Below are 17934 nucleotides of genomic sequence, written 5' to 3'. Positions count from 1 at the left end.
AGAATCAGGCAGCTCTTGCTTAAATCTTGACCTCCCTGATGGCTTGAAAGTAAGGGTGTTTTGTTTTGCTCTTTGAGACAGGCTCTCGCTCTGTCACCCACGCTGGAACATGGTGGTGCAATCATAGCTCACTGCAACCTCAAACTCGTGGGCTCAAGCAATCCTTCCATCTCAGTCTGCCAAGTAGCTAGGGCTATAGGCATGTGCCACCACACCTGGCTAGTTTTTAATTGTTTTTTGGTAGAGATCGGGGCGGGAGGTGGGGGGCGGTGTCTTGCTATTTTGCCCAGGCTTGTCTCAAACACCTGGTCTCAAACAATCCTCCCGCCTCAGCCTCCCAAAGTGCTGGGATTACAGGCATGAGCCACTGCGCCTGGCCCAAAAGAAAGAAGATGTTTTTTTCTTTTCTTTTCTTTTTTTAATCAGGAATGTCAACAAAGGGGAAGGAAATAATTTTTAAAGGCAGGAGTAGATTTCAGGAAAGCAGAAGTTACAGGCAAAATCATAAATCAATACATGGAGCTATACACTGGTTTGGTCTAAAAGGGCGGGATATCTTGAAGTGGGTGTTTCCAGGTCATAGATAGATTCAAGATTTTCTGATTTGCAACTGGTTAAGGAAGAGAAACTTTGTTTAAAAATTTGGGGTCAGCTGCAAAGAATGTTAGCTCTGGCTTGCGGCCTGACCTCCTCCAGGCAGAACAAAGAACGGTGGGCAGAGTTCAGTCCTCAGCTCCCTGTTATCTGAGGTCTAACGTGCCAGCAGATCCATTTGGTAAGGGTTTGAGTTCCTGAAAAATAACTCAGGGACATATGTTAAGATGTTATCTTTAGTTTCTGTAGGGGAACCAAACATCCTGTGATTCTAACTTCCTTGGCTACTGTTTTAAACTGCTATTACCTTCTTGCTTATCAAGTTGCTTCTTTACTTCTCGGGACTAGCAAGGAGCCTGGAATTTCTCTTGAAGGAATTCAGGATTTTCCTTTACTTCCATGCTCAGGGGGCTTGAAGCCCTCAAAAAGCGGGGCGGGGTCCCTGCTCCTTCTCGTTAATAAAGTCATTGAGTTCCAGAGGCATTTAAATGCTCAGCCAAGGCTGGGCATGGTGGCTCACGTCTGTCATCACAGCACTTTGGGAGGCCAAGGCGGGCGGATTACTTGAGGTTAGGAGTTTGAGACCAGCCTGGCCAACATGGTGAAACTCCATTTCTACAAAAAATAGAAAAATTAGCCCGGTGTGGTGGTGCGCGCCTGTAATCCTAGCTACTGGGGAGGCTGAGGAACGAGAATCACTTAAACCCAGGAGGCAGAGGTTGCACTGAGCCAAGATCACGCCACTGCACTCCCCTGGGCAGCAGAGCAAGGCTCCGTCTCAAAAAAATAAATAAGAATAAAAACTAAATGCTTAGTCAAGACAGGTTGATTATACAACCTCAGAGTCCTGGTTGAGAAAACTTAGGACCCTCACATATAGGAAGGAGACATCTGGGGATGTGCTCTGAAGGATTTGGCTCTGCAGACTCAGAGGTTACAGAGGTATCCAACCTTCTTCATTAAAAGATAGCACTCCCCCCATGCAGGAAGACCTGCAGAGTTCCCTATCTGCCAAAATAATATATTTCCCCCTCAGGAGCTTCCCCCACCTCCTCTCTTGGCTGCCCGGCAAACATCCAGGGTTAAATTCTATTATAGCATAACCTGGCAGAGGATATGTTGGGCCTGATAAGGAAGGAGAGCTATCATACCCTTGTGGAGCCTCAAGAATTACCTGGCACATAATTACCTAGCAGGACCAGGACAGTATACCTGAGAGTAGATTTTCAGGGTTATTGATTAGAAAGACCAGAATATAAAACTCGATGAGTGACTGGGCGCTGTGGCTCATGCCTGTAATCCCAGCACCTTGGGAGGCTGAGGCAGGCAGATCACCTGAGTTCAGGAGTTAGAGATCAGCCTGAGCAACATGGCGAAACCCTGTCTCTAATAAAAAAAAAATACAAAAATCAGCCAGATATGGTGGTGCACCCCTGTAGTCCCAGCTACTCAGGAAACTGAGGCTGAGGCAGGAGAATAGCTTGAACCTGGGAGAGGATGTTCAGTGAGCTGAGATCGTGCCGCTGCACTCTGGCCTGGGCAACAGAGTGAGACTCCGTCACAAAACAGACAAACAAACAAATAAAGAAAAACTGGATGAGCAAGAATTCATAGACTTGAGTACCTTTCCTTGGGACACAGGGTTTAATGCCCTGGCAAGGATCTCAAGGGATGCTGGAAGGTAACTGGGAAGTCTGGAAAAAGCAATGGCCCACACTGAATGATGTGGAAATTCTTGAGTTGCTCTGGCAGATGATAGAGGAAGGAATCAAAAGGCTTGGGGAGATGGGCAGACGGGACTGAGTATATTATGTGAGCTTAGAAGCCCCACTAAGAGAATTATGTTACTCTGGAAGGCCCAGAGAACACATTTGCCAAGACTAGCAGGAATGTGATGATGGGAAGGATAGCAGCACCAAAGAGAAATTCAGGGTTGACTCCTCTGTATGCCCAGTGATAGGAGAGACAGTCACAGGCTGGGTAATGGGCCCCCACTGACAGTAACAGAGACTAAGTGGTATGCTTAACCAGAAGTCAGGGGGCCGTATTGACCGTAAAAATTGTCAAGTTTGGAGGCACAGCCAAGGGGTGCTGATCCACAGGAATATGTGGAAATGGGAATGGCTCATGGAATGTGGCGTCTTTAGTGGCAAAATAGATGGGCAGCCAACAAGGCTGCTGCTCAGTATCTACAATCAAAAGAAGGCAGAACTAGAAGGGTAGGCGGCCAAGAGCAACCACCCCAAGAAGCCACTATCCCTCGCCCAGTTCTCAGAGCTGCACAAACTTTCAGATTTGGAACTCACTGACTGAAGACATGGCCAGGACCCTGCATCATGATGGCAAATGTTTAGTACTGTAATGATTTCCCAAAGGGACCACTTATTCAAGTGACTGCACACTGAGGAAAGAGGGATACCCCAGTATTTCAAGGGCTATCAGAAACAGGGACTGAGTTGACATTAATAGTCTACACTGGCCGGGCACAGTGGTTCACGCCTGTAATCACAGCACTCTGGGAGGCCATGGCAGGCAGATCACAAGGTCAGGAGTTTGAGACCAGCCTGACCAGCATGGGAAAACCTTGTCTCTATTAAAAATACAAAAATTAGCCAGGCATTGTGGTGCGCGCCTGTAATCCCAGCTACTTGGGAGGCTGAGGCACGAAAATCGCTTGAACCCGAGAGGCAGAGGTTGCAGTGAGCTGAGATCATGCCACCGCACTTCAGCCTGGGAGACAGAGCAAGACTCTGTCTCAAAAAAAAAAAAAAAAAGTCTACACTGGAAGTCATCATAAACCACCTTTAGAGTTGGGGCATTCAGGGTGGAGGCAGGCATTACATAGAATCCTGGTTGCGGTGTGGCTTACAGCATGTCTGCTAGGTCTGTGGACACACTTGGTCATTTCCCCGTCCCTGATGGGAGAACTTGGCAGTTGGAATAATCCCCCTCATAAGGTCCTTGGCTACTACAGTCAGGGAAGGTTAAAAAGGTAAGTAAAAGTCCTTGAAACTTCTCCCTGCTTTCCTCACAAGATATTAAAAAAAAAAAACAAAAAAATCAGGCTGGGCGAGGTGGCTCACGCCTGTAACCCCAGCAATTTCAGAGGCCAAAGTGGGAGGATCACTTGAGATCTGGAGTTCAAAACCAGCCTGGCCGACGTGGTGAAACCCCGTCTCTACCAAAAATACAAAAATTAGCGGGGCGTGGTGGCACGTGCCTGTAATTTCAGGTACTTAAGAGGCTGAGGCAGGAGAATTGCTTGAACCCAGGAGGCAGAGGTTGCAGTGAGCTAAGATCCTGAGCAACAGGGCGAGACTCCACCTCATTAAAAAAAAAAAAAAACAACAACAATTAAATCCTGGGGTGAGGATGGTGAAGATCAAGATTTAGATATTAAATATGTAAAGGGGCTGGGTGCAGTGGTTCATGCCTATAACCTCAGCACTTTGGGAGGGTGAGGTGGGAGGATCACCTGAGCACAGGAGTTTGGGACCAGCCTGGACAACATAGCAAGACTCCATCTCTACAAAAAATAAACAAATTAGCTGCGTGTGGTGGTGCACCATTGCACTCTAGCCTGGGCAACAGAGCAAGACCCTGTCTCAAAAAAGATCTAGAGGATGTCAGGTCTGCTGTTTGATTTTTTTAATCCTAATTTTAATATAGATATGTTTTTTAGCATTTGTAAAATCATTCAGCTACACTTGCATGTTCTAAATATTTTCCCATGTTCAATTGATTTAAATGAAGTTATTCCATCACTTAAAGAGAAAAGCCTGTACAATCATTTTAAACCTTGAATTGATCTTAATTTCACCATTAAGATAGCAATAGCTCTTAATCTCACTAGGATCTGGATCCAAAGTCAATTTCTTCCTCACTAAATAGAATCAATTTTGTGTTCACCCAAATATCATCAGATTGAGCCTTGTGAATTTATCTAAAATCATTCCCATCTTCTGGAGAAGCTTGTTCCACTGGAATTCCTTTCAGCTGGTCAAGGCCCCTGTGCTGCCCTTTTTACTCCGATGGCATCATTTTTGTCAAGGTCTCTTGGATGGACTACTATGAGTATTGGCAAACAACCTGGGAAGGTCATCTTAGTGTATGATCTTGCTGTAGTGTAGCTTATTTTCTATGTTCAATAAGATGAAATTGGCCAGGTAAGATGGCTCACGCCTGTAATGTCAGCACTTTGGGAGGCTGAGGTGGGAAGATTGCTTGAGCCCAGGAGTTTGAGACCAGTCTTGGCAATATGGAGAAAACCTGTCTCTGCATAGAATTCACACCTGTGGTCCCAGCTACTCAGGAGGCGGAGGTAGAAGGATCACCTAAGCCCAGGGAGGCTGAGGCTGCAGTGAGCCGAGATTGTACCACTGCATTCCAGCCTGAGTGACAGTGAGACCCTTTCTCAAAAAAAAAAAAAAAAAAAAGGGAAAGAAAGAAAAATGAGAAAAATGCAATGCAATAGTCCTTTTTCAATGTTTTCATTCAGGTGAATGAAACAATTTGTGTTGGTTTCATGTTCAGTTTGTCATTCTTTTTGTTGTCGTTTTGTATTTTTTTGGTTATTATTGTCATTCTCACCACTCAAAACATACATCACTAGGCTGGGTACATTGGCTCACGCCTGTAATCCCAGCACTTTGGGAGTCCAAGGCAGGTTGATCATTTGAGGTGCGGATGGATCATTTGAGGTCAGGAGTTTGAGACCAGCCTGGCCAACATGGTGAAACCCCATCTCTGCTAAAAATTACAAAAATTAGCTGGGCATAATGGTGCACCCCTATAATCCCAGCTACTTCGGAGTCTGAGGCAGCAATCACTTGAACCTGGGAGGCAGAGGTTGCAGTGAGATCATGCCCCTGTACTGCTCCAGCCTGAGTGAGAGAGCAAGACTCCATCTCAAAAAACAACAAAAAAGAATATATGTTACTGCCCGAATCAGAAAAAAAAATTTTTTTTTTGAGACGGAGTTTCGCTCTTGCTGCCTAGGCTGGAGTGCAATGGCACGATCTCAGCTCACTGCAACCTCCGCCTCCCAGGTTCAAGCGATTCTCCTGCCTCAGCCTCCCGAGTAGCTGCGATTACAGGCATGCGCCACCATGCCTGGCTAATTTTGTATTTTTAGTAGAGATGGGGTTTCTCCATGTTGGTCAGGCTGGTATCGAACTCCTGACCTCTGGTGTAGTGGTGCAATCTCGGCTCATTGCAAGTTCAAGCAATTCTCTTGCCTCAGCCTCCTGAGTAGCTGGGGTTACAGGCATGTGCCATCATTCCTAGCTAATTTTTGTATTTTTAGTAGAGATGGGGTTTCACCATGTTGCCCAGGTGTTGTTTTGCCAGGTGCAGTGGCTCATGCCTGTAATCTCAGCCCTTCGGCAGGCTGAGATGGTACATCCCTTGAATCCAAGAGTTTGAGACCAGCCTGCCCAACATGGAGAAACCCCATCTCTACCAAAAATACAAAAATTAGCTGGATGTGGTAGTGCATACCTGTAGTCCCAGCTACTTGGGAGGCTGAGGTGGGAGAATCGCTTGAACCTGGGAAGTAGAGGCTGCAGAGAGCCGAGCGGGCACTGCACTCCAGCCTGGGTGATAAAGTGAGATTCTGTCTTAAATAAATAAATAAATAAAAATGCATTGTTTCAAACTTAGAATAATTTAATATTCTCTTTGTTATTTCATATGTATCTGGAAATGGAACAGATACATGTTTTGATCCTGTCCTGAGGTAGCAACCGGTACAAGGTTCCCGGATAGAATTAAAGTGACGTTCCTCTTGCAACCATTTCCATTGCCAAGAAAATATTTTGTTTTCGTATATTTCAAGAATAGCTTCAGATTAATACTCTCAGAACAATCTCCTCCTAAAGGTCAACTTGGTTCAGAGCCCTTGAGTACAAACGATTTCCAGGCGACACTAACGACCAACATAAGGGCAACTCAGGTAAAAAACGTAGAAGCACATTTCAGTTCCACAGATTTCACTTTCATATTTTAAGTCTATCACTTTATACCTTCAGTATCAACACTAAAATAGAACTTTAGAAGATTTCTGTTTGAGCAACATTCTATATAAATATCTCCACCTCTACCCTACTTGCAACAAAAGCTCTAAATCAGACTAATTAGCTTTCAATTATAATAACTGATAGCTTAAAAAATTTTTAATCTAACAGTTTAACAGCTTTTGATTATAAAACTTATTCTCAATTATAATTTATATTTTTTTAATTTAATTTTTTTTTTTGAGACAGGGTCTTGCTCTGTCATCCAGGCTGGAATGCAGTGGCACTGTCACAGGTCACGGCAGCCTCACCTTCCTGGGCTCAGTCAATTCTCCTCCTTCAGCCTCTCCAGTAGCTGAGACTACAAGCGTATGCCACCAAACCTGGCTAATTTTTTAATTTTTTTGTAGAGACAAGGTATCGTTTGTTGCGCAGGCTGGCCTTGAACTCCTGGGCTTAAGTGATCCTCCCACCTCAGCCTCCTAAAGTGCTGGGGTTACAGGCATTAGCCACTGCACCTCGCATTTAATTTATAGTTAAAAAGACTAGTTCAAATACTTAGGTGGCTGAATCCCATACAACACCAAAACAAGGAAAATTATTCTCAATAGGCAGAGATATAATCAATTGCAGATATATGGTTTAATAAGACTACCAAAACAGCTCATGCCATATATTTGAAAACAAAAAATGCCTGAGCCCAGGAGACTGAGGCTGCAGTGAGCTATGATTGTCCCAGCCTGGGTGACAGAGTGAGACTGTATTTCTTAAAAACAGAAAAAAAATTATGAAAAAAAAATAGTTGTACTAAGATGAATTTTAAAATAATCTCAGAAAATACAAAAATTTTTAATAATCTTTCCAGTTTTTGATTACATATCTTCATAATGAGAATTTTAATCACAGGTCTCAAATTTTGATGCAAATATATTGCCATTAGCTCTCTAATCGTAGATTGCTTTTTGTTGAATATTCTGCTGATAAATAAACCATTGCTTAACATTCCAATCAAATATATTCTCAGAATTAACTACAAGACTGGTGTCACTACTGGGAAATGAGCTGAGTTAATCAGCAGTTACATCAAATGTAATGAATCCGCATCACTTCTTTCTGTAGGTCCACTGAAGTTGTCTACGTTTTTCAGCTTGATTCTCGAATCCTTGCAGCCGCACCAGGACGCTTCCTTCTTTGAAGCCAGTGATGGCGATGAGAGCAGCTGAGGGTGAGCGCCGCCAACAGGCTGAGAAGCGGCAGAGCTCACCTGTGCCACCACCGTGTTGTTCTCTCACGATCCTGTGTCCACATGCACGCTCAGGCTTCTGTTTTGGGAGTATGTCACATATCTTTAAATATTGTTATGCTACTTTATATATCATGTAAGAATCTTTTCATAAGGCAACTCCATTTCCCTTTGGAACCTTTGTGCTATTGTTTTAAGACATTTCATTTCCATTTCCATTATAAAATCCAAAATATATTTTTATATTTCCTTTAAATGGTCAGTGATCTTTTTAGATAATTTTTTTTAAATGAAAAAAGTATTTTATATTTACCATGTATTTACATCTCTTTATTTCTTCTAATGCAGTTCTTGGAAATGACCTCTCAGTGTTTGTCTGAAAAGGTCTTTTTTTTTTTTTTTCTTTTCTTTTTCCTTTTTGTTGTTTTGAGATGGGGTCTCACTCTGTCACGCAGGCTGGAGTGCAGTGGCACAATCTCGGCTCACTGCAACCTCTGCCTTCTGGGTTCAAGTGCTTCTCTTCTCCTGCCTCTGCCTCCTGAGTAGCTGGGATTACAGGTGCATGCCACCACGCCTGGCTAATTTTTGTATTTTTAGTAGAGACAGGGTTTCACTGTGTTGGCCAGGCTGGTTTTGAACCCCTGACCTCAAGCAATCCGCCCACCTTGGCCTCCCAAAGTACGGGGCGTTAGCGACCGCGCCCAGCTGCAACGTTGCTACTTTTGATATTTGTCATTTTTTTTTTCTTCACACTCAGAGACTCAGGTCAACTTTTGACATTTGGATTGAAAGATTCTTGGCACTGTTGACAATTCTTTGTTGTGAGCCTGTCCTATGTGCTATAGGATGTTTAACAGCATCCTGGGTGCTATGGTTGAATGTTTGTCTCTCCCAGATTAATATGTTGAAATCTAACACTAATGTCATAGTGTTAGGAGGTGGGGCCTTTGGGATTGGTGTCCTTATGAAAGAGGCCCCAGAGATCTGCCTTGTCCTCTTTCGCCATTTGAGGAATCAGTGAGGACACATTCTCTAAACCAAGGAAGTGGCTCTCATTAGAGACCAAATCTGCCAGTGCCTTGATCTAGGACCTCCCAGCCTCCAGAACTGTGAGAAATAAATTTCTGTTATTTTTAAGCCACCCAGTGTTTTGTTATAGCTGCATGAGTAGACTAAGACCCCTGGCCTTTATCTTCTAGATAGGTAGCCTCTTCCCAGTACATTGCAAAATATCCTCTGGGGAGTAAACTCACCTCTGGCTGAGAATTGCTGTTCTAGGGCTATTCTAGCTCTCCTCCTAAGGTATAACCCTTCAGGCATCTTTACCACACATCCTCAGTTTTTAATCAGGTCTCTTCACTCGGAGTTGGAACTCAAACATACCCCAGTAGTGTGTGGGCTCTGGGAATTGTCCAACTTACATTTCCCCATGGTGATCTTTTGCGTGGCTTTGTGAAGTTTCCTGTTAGAAATACAGCTCTATATTCAGTACAAGACTCCAGGGCACTGTTAGGCAGATTTCCTGGGCTCTTTCTGTGGATGCTTTTCTCTGTGTTACTTTGCCTTGCAAATACCAGCCACCTTATCCTCCTGAAACCATTCTGTGTCCTTGGACTTGGTGAAACGATCATACTCTGTTTAGGTTCTCTTTTGCACCACAGCAGTCTGGGAAGTATCTCCCGGCAGACAGCCTAGGTCATTTTTGGACTCAATTTCTTTTCCTTCTCACAGTCTGGAATTGCCTACAGTACATGTCTGAACATTTGTTTCACATACTTTCCCCAGCTTCCTTATAGCAGGAGGGCATGTATGGTACTCGTTCCTGTCAGGCTGTAAACAGCAGTCTCCCTCAATAATTACATTTTTAAGCATTTCATCTGCTAACCTGCCCTGTTGACATTGGTCTTCTTTCCTGTCACTCTTTACTACTTCTCTTTTCTAAACACATAATTACCGAGTAGGCTAAAAAAGACATTTCGAGTAAATGCTGCTTTGTTTTCTTTGAGATTACCTTTTCCAAAATGGGTCAGATCTCTGTTTTGTTTTTGGGCAATCACATTCATCCTTGGGTAAATACTGATCATGTCCATTATTTGCTGTACCCAAGGCAGATACACTTGCATTTCTAATTAGAGGTAGGCAGGATGGTCCTCTGTTCACTGATATAGGAAAACCATGGGCCAAGAAAATGGTTAGCCAGGTGTGATGGCTCAGGCCTGTAATCCCAGCACTTTAGGGGGCTGAGGCAAGAGGATCACTTGCATCCAGGAGTTTGAGACCAGCCTGGGCAAGAAAGTGAGACCCAGTCTCTACAAAAATTAGCCAGGGATGGTGGTTTGCACCTGTAATCCCAGCTACTTGAGAGACTGAACTGGGAAGATCGCTTGAGCCCAGAAGTTAAGATGCTGCACTGAGCCATGATCTTGCCACTGCACTACCTGGGTGACAGAGTGAGAGCCTGTCTCAGAAAAAAAAAAAAAAAAAAAAAAGAGAGAGAGAGAGAGACTTGAGGTTGAGATAGACCCCTGGTCTCTTCCACCATTTGCGGACATAACAAGAAGGTGGCATCTATGGACAAGGAGACAGGCCCTCACTGGATACTGAACCCGCTGCATCTTGATCTTGGTCTTCCCAGCTCCAGAACTGTGAGAAATAAATGTCTGTTGTTTAATCTGCTACCCAGTCCATGGTATTCTGTTATAGCAGTCCAGACGGATGAAGACGATAATAGCAGTAGTTAACATTTACAGACTACCCACCATACACCAGTCACTAGTTAACACTTTACCTACATGTTTCTCAGTTATCCTCACAACCTTTTGAGAGGGGCAGCCTTATTATCTCCATTTTACAGATGTGCCAAGAGTTGAAACAACTTTCCAGGGTCACATGGCCAGCAAGCAGCAGTCAGGTGGCTCATGTCCCTCACCGCAGCGTGGCTGTGACAGCTCCACTGTCTTTACAACATGGGCACCAAGCTTTACAAAGTCTCTCCCTTTCAGCGAAGCTTATACATGGTGCCTGTTTATTAATTCAAAAATGTTCAAGTTGCTAACATTGAAATGAGTGACATAAAGATTGTATTAGTCACTCTTGAACTTTTTCATGCATTTTTCTATTTGAATGGAATACTTTGCATTTTCTGAAATGGAAAACAATTAGTCACACATCAAATTCTACTGCATCAATAATACGCATGTCTCTCGAGCATAATACTAGGAATTATTTGGCCTGCCACAGCTGCCGGAGATTTACGATTGCAAATTCACCCACCATATTGTCATTAAGTCTCACTGCATTTCCTATGCTCAGATAAATCCTCTGTCCCGAATTGTTTCAAGAATTATTTATTGCACGCATCTTATGTGCAGGATAAGCACTCTCGGTTGTTGGATTTTGTTGTTGTTGTTTTGAAAGCAAATCTGCTACTTTGGTTGCAAGTGTTCTTAGATTTCTTGTGTCACCTGCATGAGCAAACGCAAACTAGGTATTTAGTAACCGTCTGTGCATTCACTGACTCCCACTCCTAGTCCTGAAACTTGTTCTTTCTCCTACCTCCTTAGTGCCTTAATTTTTTTTTTTTTTGAGACGGAGTTTCGCTCTTGTTACCCAGGCTGGAGTGCAATGGCGCCATCTCGGCTCACCGCAACCTCCGCCTCCCGGGTTCAGGCAGTTCTCCTGCCTCAGCCTCCTGAGTAGCTGGGATTACAGGCACGCACCACCATGCCCAGCTAATTTTTTGTATTTTTAGTAGAGATGGGGTTTCACCATGTTGACCAGGATGGTCTCGATCTCTTGACCTCGTGATCCACCCACCTTGGCCTCCCAAAGTGCTGGGATTACAGGCTTGAGCCACCGTGCCCGGCCTATTCTAATCCTTCTCCTGGGCCTCCGTGTTGAGGAAACCATATTACATCTCCATTAATCATCAGTGTTCTGAAGTTCTCAAAGTTATTAAGTGTCTCCTCTTAATTTGTTCCTGTGTCATTCTCATTCCATTTCTAAAGCATCATTTCCTCTCAAACTATGTGTATGGATTTTTCTCTATATTTAGCCCTTGGTTTTTCTAATCCCCTCCCCATTCTTTCCCCACATACTCTGCTTCATTTGCTCCTTATATATTCTTGTTTCTGTTCCTTTAGGGAAAAAATTGACACACATACGAACTTACTGAGGCCTCCCTCCAACAGGAAAATCTTTTTTTTTCTTCCCTAGAGTCCTGCTCTGTTGCCCAGGCTGGAGTGCAGTGGCCTGATCTCGGTTCACTGCAACCTCTGCCTCCCGGGTTGAAATGGTTCTTCTGCCTCAGCCTCCCAAGTAGCTGGGATTACAGGTGCCCACCACACGCCTGTCTAATTTTTGTATTTTTGGTAGAGATGGGGATTCACCATGTTGGCCAGGCTGGTCTTGAACTCCTGACCTTGTGATCTGCCCACCTCAGCCTCCCAAAATGCTGGGATTACAGGCATGAGCCACTGCATCCAGCATTTTTTTTTTTTTTTTTTTTTTGAGACAGAGTCTTGCTTTGTCGCCCGGGCTGGAATGCAGTGGTGCAATCTTGGCTCTCTGTAACCTCTGCCTCCCGGGCTCAAGTAATTCTCGTGGCTCAGCCTCTTGAATAGCTGGGATTACAGGCATGCGCCACCATGCCTGGTTAAATTTTCTATTTTTAGTAGAGATGGGGTTTCGCCATGTTGACCAGGCTGGTCTTGAATTCCTGACCTCAAGTGATCTGCCTGCCTTGGCCTCCCAGAGTGGCCTTTTTTTTAAAAAAAAAAACAGGGTCTTGTTCTGTTGCCCAGGCTGGAGTGCAATGATGCAATCATGGCTCACTACAGACTCAACCTCCCATGGTCAAGTGATCCTCCCTCATCAGCATTCTGAGTAGCTACTGGGACTATAGGTGAGTGCCACCACACCTGGCTATTTTTTTGTAGAGATGGGGTTTCATCATGCTGACCTGGCTGGTCTTGAACTCCTAGGCTCAAGTGATCCACCTGCCTTGTCTCAGATGAGACTTTGAACTGTAGACTTTTGAGTTAATGCTGCCCTGTTGGTTAGGCCGGTCTCAAACTCCTGACCTCCTGATCCACCCGCCTCGGCCTCCCAAAGTGCTGGGATTACTGGTGTGAGCCACCGTGCCCGGCTGTAAGTCTACTTGTTATATGGCAGAGGTTTCCTGCACAAGCTCTCTTTGCCTGCTACCATCCATGTATGGTGTGACTTGCTCCTCCTTGCCTTCCACCATGATTTTGAGACTTCCCCAGCCATGCAGAACTGTAAGTCCAATTGAAACTCCTTTGTAAATTGCCAGTCTTGGGTATGCCTTTATCAGCAGTGTGAAAACAGACTAATACAATTGGTTTGGGATTTGCCTGGACAGAGGGGGTTTTAAAATCTTCCCAGGTGGTTCTAATGTATTGCCAAGATTGAGAATCATTAGCTTAAATTCCACAGGATTTACCCTGAGTTGAGAGGGGCAGGGAGTAAATATCAGGAAAGAAATGGGGCCAGGAAGGAGGGAAATGATTGTTGGGACTAGCAAAAAAATAGTATCTGCCTCTCTCATGCACCTTTATCAAAAGTAAAGTATGCTTCATTCATTTTGTCATTGATTCCTTTTCTCTTTCAGCATTTTTTGGGTCTTCTACAATGTTCAGGAGATGAGAAATCAAAGGACACTGTTAGCAAATGAGAAGTTATATAGGTCAAATAAAATAGAAAAAGTACACTGCCTCCAGGCAAACGCAACCCCAACGCATGAGGCTTGACTAGGAAAAAAGAGGCTGGATTTCAGCCCTCATTCCCTCCCTTGGCTAGGCATCCTCATGCAGTGTGCAAACTCAGCTGTGCAAGGAAGCCAAAAGCATCTAAACAGGACACAGGCCCTGCCTGTCAAGACCTCATCATCTGAACCAGGGAAACAACAGATAAACATACCAACTGCTTTTAATAGTTTAAGATCCATCCTAGGGGCAGCCATAGAGAGTAGAAGGCATCTGGAAGTTACATTGTTAGATTACATTTTATGGTTTTTCAGGAGACAAATGCTTTTAATTTTTTTAGCCAATTTTCTAACTAGAAGAGTGATTATGTATGCATATATATTTTAAGAGACAGGTTCTCACTCTGTCACCGAGGCTGAAGTGTAGTGATGTAGTGGGGCGATCATAGCTCCTTGTAGCCTTGACTTCCTGGGTGCAAGAGATCCTCCCACCTCAGCCTTTTGAGTAGCTTGGACTTCAGGTGCTCACCACCACACCTGGCTAATGTTTTATTTATTATTTTTTTTATAGCGATGTGGTCTCACTGTGTTGCCCAGGCTGGTCTTGAACTCCTGGGCTCAAGTGATCCTCCTGCCTTGGCCTCTCAAAGTGCTGAGATTACAGGTAGGATCCACTGTGCCCGGCCTTGTGTATCCTTATGTAATGACATCCTGCACAGCACTAATTCATTAGAAGGTTTTTTGTTTGTTTTTTTGGTCTGTGTTTTTGAGACAGAGTCTCACTCTGTCGCCCAGGCTGGAGTACAGTGTCAACATCTCAGCTCACTGCAACCTCCACCTCCGAGGTTCAAGTGATTCTCGTGCCTCAGTCTCCCAAGCAGGTGGGATTCCAGGCGTGTGCCACCATGTCCAGCTGATTTTTGGATTTTTAGTAGAGATGGTGTTTCACCATGTTGGCCAGGCTGGTCTGGAACACCTCCTGACCTCAGGTGATCTGCCAGTCTTGGCTTCCTCCAAAGTGCTGAGATTAGAAGGTTATTTGTTGCTAGAAATGTTTGTCTTGTAAATAAACTGCTGGGTATGGTACCATTCACCCGTAGTCCCAGCTACTTGGGAGGCTGAGGCAGAAGGATCTCTTGGGCCCAGGAGTTGGAGGCCAACCTTGGCAACATAGTGAGAACCAGTCTTTTTTACATCTGGTTTTTCGTTGTTGTTGTTTGTTTGTTTTTGTTTTTTAAGACAGAATTTTCCTCTGTCGCCCAGGCTGGAGTGCAGTGGCGTGATCTCGGCTCACTGTAACCTCTGCCTCTTGGGTTCAAGTGATTCTTCTGTCTCAGCCTCCCAAGTAGCTGGGATTACAGGCGCACATTGCCACACCCAGCTAATTTTTGTATTTTTATTAGTGACAGGGTTTCACTGTGTTGGCAGGCTGGTCTCAGCCTCCTGACCTCAGGTGATCCGCCCACCTCAGCCTCCCAAAGTGCTGAGATTACAGGCATAAGCCACTGCACCAAGGCCCTGTCTTAAAAAATAAAATAATGTTTAAAAATTTAAATGCTGCTGGGCACAGTGGCCCAAGCCTGTAATCCCAGCACTTTGGAATCATGAGGTCAAGAGATCGAGACCATCCTGGTCAACATGGTGAAACCCCGTCTCTACTAAAAATGCAAAAAATTAGCTGGGCATGGTGGTGCGTGCCTGTAATCCCAGCTACTCAGGAGGCTGAGGCAGGAGAATTGCCTGAACCCAGGAGGCGGAGGTTGTGGTGAGCCGAGATCACGCCATTGCACTCCAGCCTGGGTAACAAGAGCGAAACTCTGTCTCAAAAAAAAAAAAGTAAATGCTAAAAAAAAAAAAAACTTTTCACAGGGTTTGTTAAAAGCCATTCTGTTCCCTGTTCTGAGAGTACTGAGGATAAATGCATCTCAGCCAGGGAGAGCCAGCGGTACCGCCCACCCAGAGCCAGTGAGCCCAAGGAAGTACAGCAATGGCACAGCTCTCAGCCAATGAGTCTCCTGTGAGTTCTGTCTGGATGAGTGAGTTCCACAACACTCTGGCTTCTCTTTTTGCATTTATTTTGTTTCTGGCAAGTAGTTCTGACCCACAAAGGCTGGGTGTAGAAGTAATAGGGCTGGAACGATTTTAGAGAAGCAAAGGGAAAATATGTTGGATTTTCACAGAGACTGAAAGGGCTTGCAAGGAAACAGTCCAAGAAGAGAGAGATTGGCAGGTGGGTGAGGACTGTGGGAGCCCTCTGGCTTCATGAAGGAAATCAGAGATGTCACTGCCCCTCAGGGAAACTGATAGGAAGAACTGTGGCTTCAAGTATGATATGGTTTGACTCTGTGTCTCCACCCAAATCTCTATTGTACTCCCATAATTCCTACATGTTGTGAGAGGTACCTGGTGGGAGGTAATTTGAAACTTGGGGGCGGTTTCCCCTGTACTGTTCTCATAGTAGTGAATAAGTCTCACGAGATCTGATGGGTTTATCAGGCGTTTCCACTTTTGCTTCTTCCTCATTTTTCTCTTGCCAGCACCATGTAAGAAGTGCCTTTCACCTCCTGCTGTGATTCTGAGGCCTCCCCAGCCATGTGGAACTCTTAAGTCCAATTAAACTGCTTTTTCTTCCCAGTCTCGAGTATGTCTTTATTAGCAGTGTGAAAATGGACAAATACAAAGCATGTTCATGACCTCAGGAGATTTGGAGAGAAAGGAGGAGCAATTGGCAGTGGCTAATGCCCTGAACACCAGCAGGAACTACTCAGAACTGATTTGCCTAATGTTCCGATTTCCAGAAGTGCTAAACAGAATATGCTATATCTTTGCCAGCAAATACTTGCAGAGTAGTAAGAATTAGTTCAGTCAGTTAACAGGAGTTTAAAGAAAAAAAAGCAATGGGCTGGCACTTTGGGAGGCCAAGGCAGGCAGATCACCTGAGGCCTGGAGTTTGAGACCAGCCTGGCCAACACGGTGAAGCCCCATCTGTACTAAAAATACAAAAACTAGCCAGGTGTGGTGGTACACACGTGCAGTCCCAGCTACTTGGGAAGCTGAAGCAGGGGAATCGCTTGAACCTGGGAGGCAGAAGTTGCAGTGAGCCGAGATTGTGCCACTGCACTTCAGCCTGGGGACAGAGTGAGACTCCACCTCAAACAAAAAAAGCAAGGCATAGAAAAGCTAAGTCTTGATAGGGACTGGGAAGCTGGGAAGGAAATTTGAAAAACACACAGGTCACCTGCCACACGGATGGGAGCTGGAGTAGTAGATTTGGGCTCCATATAAAATACATTTTTCTGTTTAATGACAAACGGAGTGAGCTTATAAGGTATGATTATTAGAATTATTCAAGCTGTGTTGGTTTGATCAATCCTTAAGGAAGCCATGCAAAAAAGTTGTACATGGGCTAGAAGGCTGGCCTAGATCCAGGGTTCTTATCCCTGAGGCCCCAAAGAAAGGTAAAGTACTGGCTGGGTGAGTAGTTCACTCCTATAATCCCAGCAGTTTGGGAGGCCAAGGCAGGTGGATCACTTGATGCCTGGAGGTTAAGACCAGCCTGGCCAACATGGTGAAACCCTTTCTCTACTGAAAATACAAAAAATTAGCGGGGTGTGGTGGTGCACGCCTGTAATCCCAGCTACTCAGGAGGCTGAGGCAGGAGAATCACTTGAACCTGGGAAGTGGAGTTTGCACTGAGCCAAGGTCGTGGCACTGCACTCCAGCCTGGGCGACAGAGCTAGACTCCATCTCAAAAGAATAAATAAGTAAAAAGAGGGCAAGGAGGAAACCTTTTCTGACGAGTTTGTTAGAGGCCAGTTACTGACACGGCCTTCACTGAAGGGGAGGACCTGGCTTCCGCAGGTTTTTTGTTTTTGTTTTGCTTTTCAACCCCTCTCCCCGCTTCCACCATTTGAGGAGAGAATCATCAAAGAATCTGTGGACATATTTGAAAACCAGCAAGCCTATACACAACACAATTCTACACATTCGGTTCAGTGTCACACACTCCAGAGTCCATGGAATCCATAAATTAAATTCCCCTAAGTTTCCATCCAGCTCCAACAGATAAAACATAGTAAGTTCTGATCAAGACACCTTCAAGGACAGGTAAAAACGAACAAAGCAGCAAAGGCTCACGATTCTATCGCAGTCCCTGAGTTCATGTGACACCTTCCTTTCCTCCTCCTCTGGGCTTTCCATCCAAGGTCCTTGCAACTTACTGTGTCACTGGATTTCATTCCAAAGCAGGACTGAGGGGCTGACATTTACGCATGAGCCTTGAGACTCCACTTCGGGAGAAGATTAGCTGAGGTTTCAAGACGCCCCCACTCCCACCATTTAGACGTCATGCAGGTAGG

General features: G+C 44.8%; 1 pseudogene; it reads right to left on the bottom strand.

Moving 5' to 3' along the window:
• Nucleotides 1-522: 522 nt before the first annotated feature.
• LOC144580327 (signal peptidase complex subunit 3-like) lies at nucleotides 523-17841 on the bottom strand (annotated as a pseudogene).
• Nucleotides 17842-17934: the final 93 nt, after the last annotated feature.

The sequence above is a fragment of the Callithrix jacchus genome, chromosome 19 (genome assembly GCF_049354715.1).
Source record: "Callithrix jacchus isolate 240 chromosome 19, calJac240_pri, whole genome shotgun sequence".
Taxonomy (NCBI): domain Eukaryota; kingdom Metazoa; phylum Chordata; class Mammalia; order Primates; family Cebidae; genus Callithrix; species Callithrix jacchus.
This window is presented reverse-complemented; position numbering and strand designations above follow the sequence as displayed.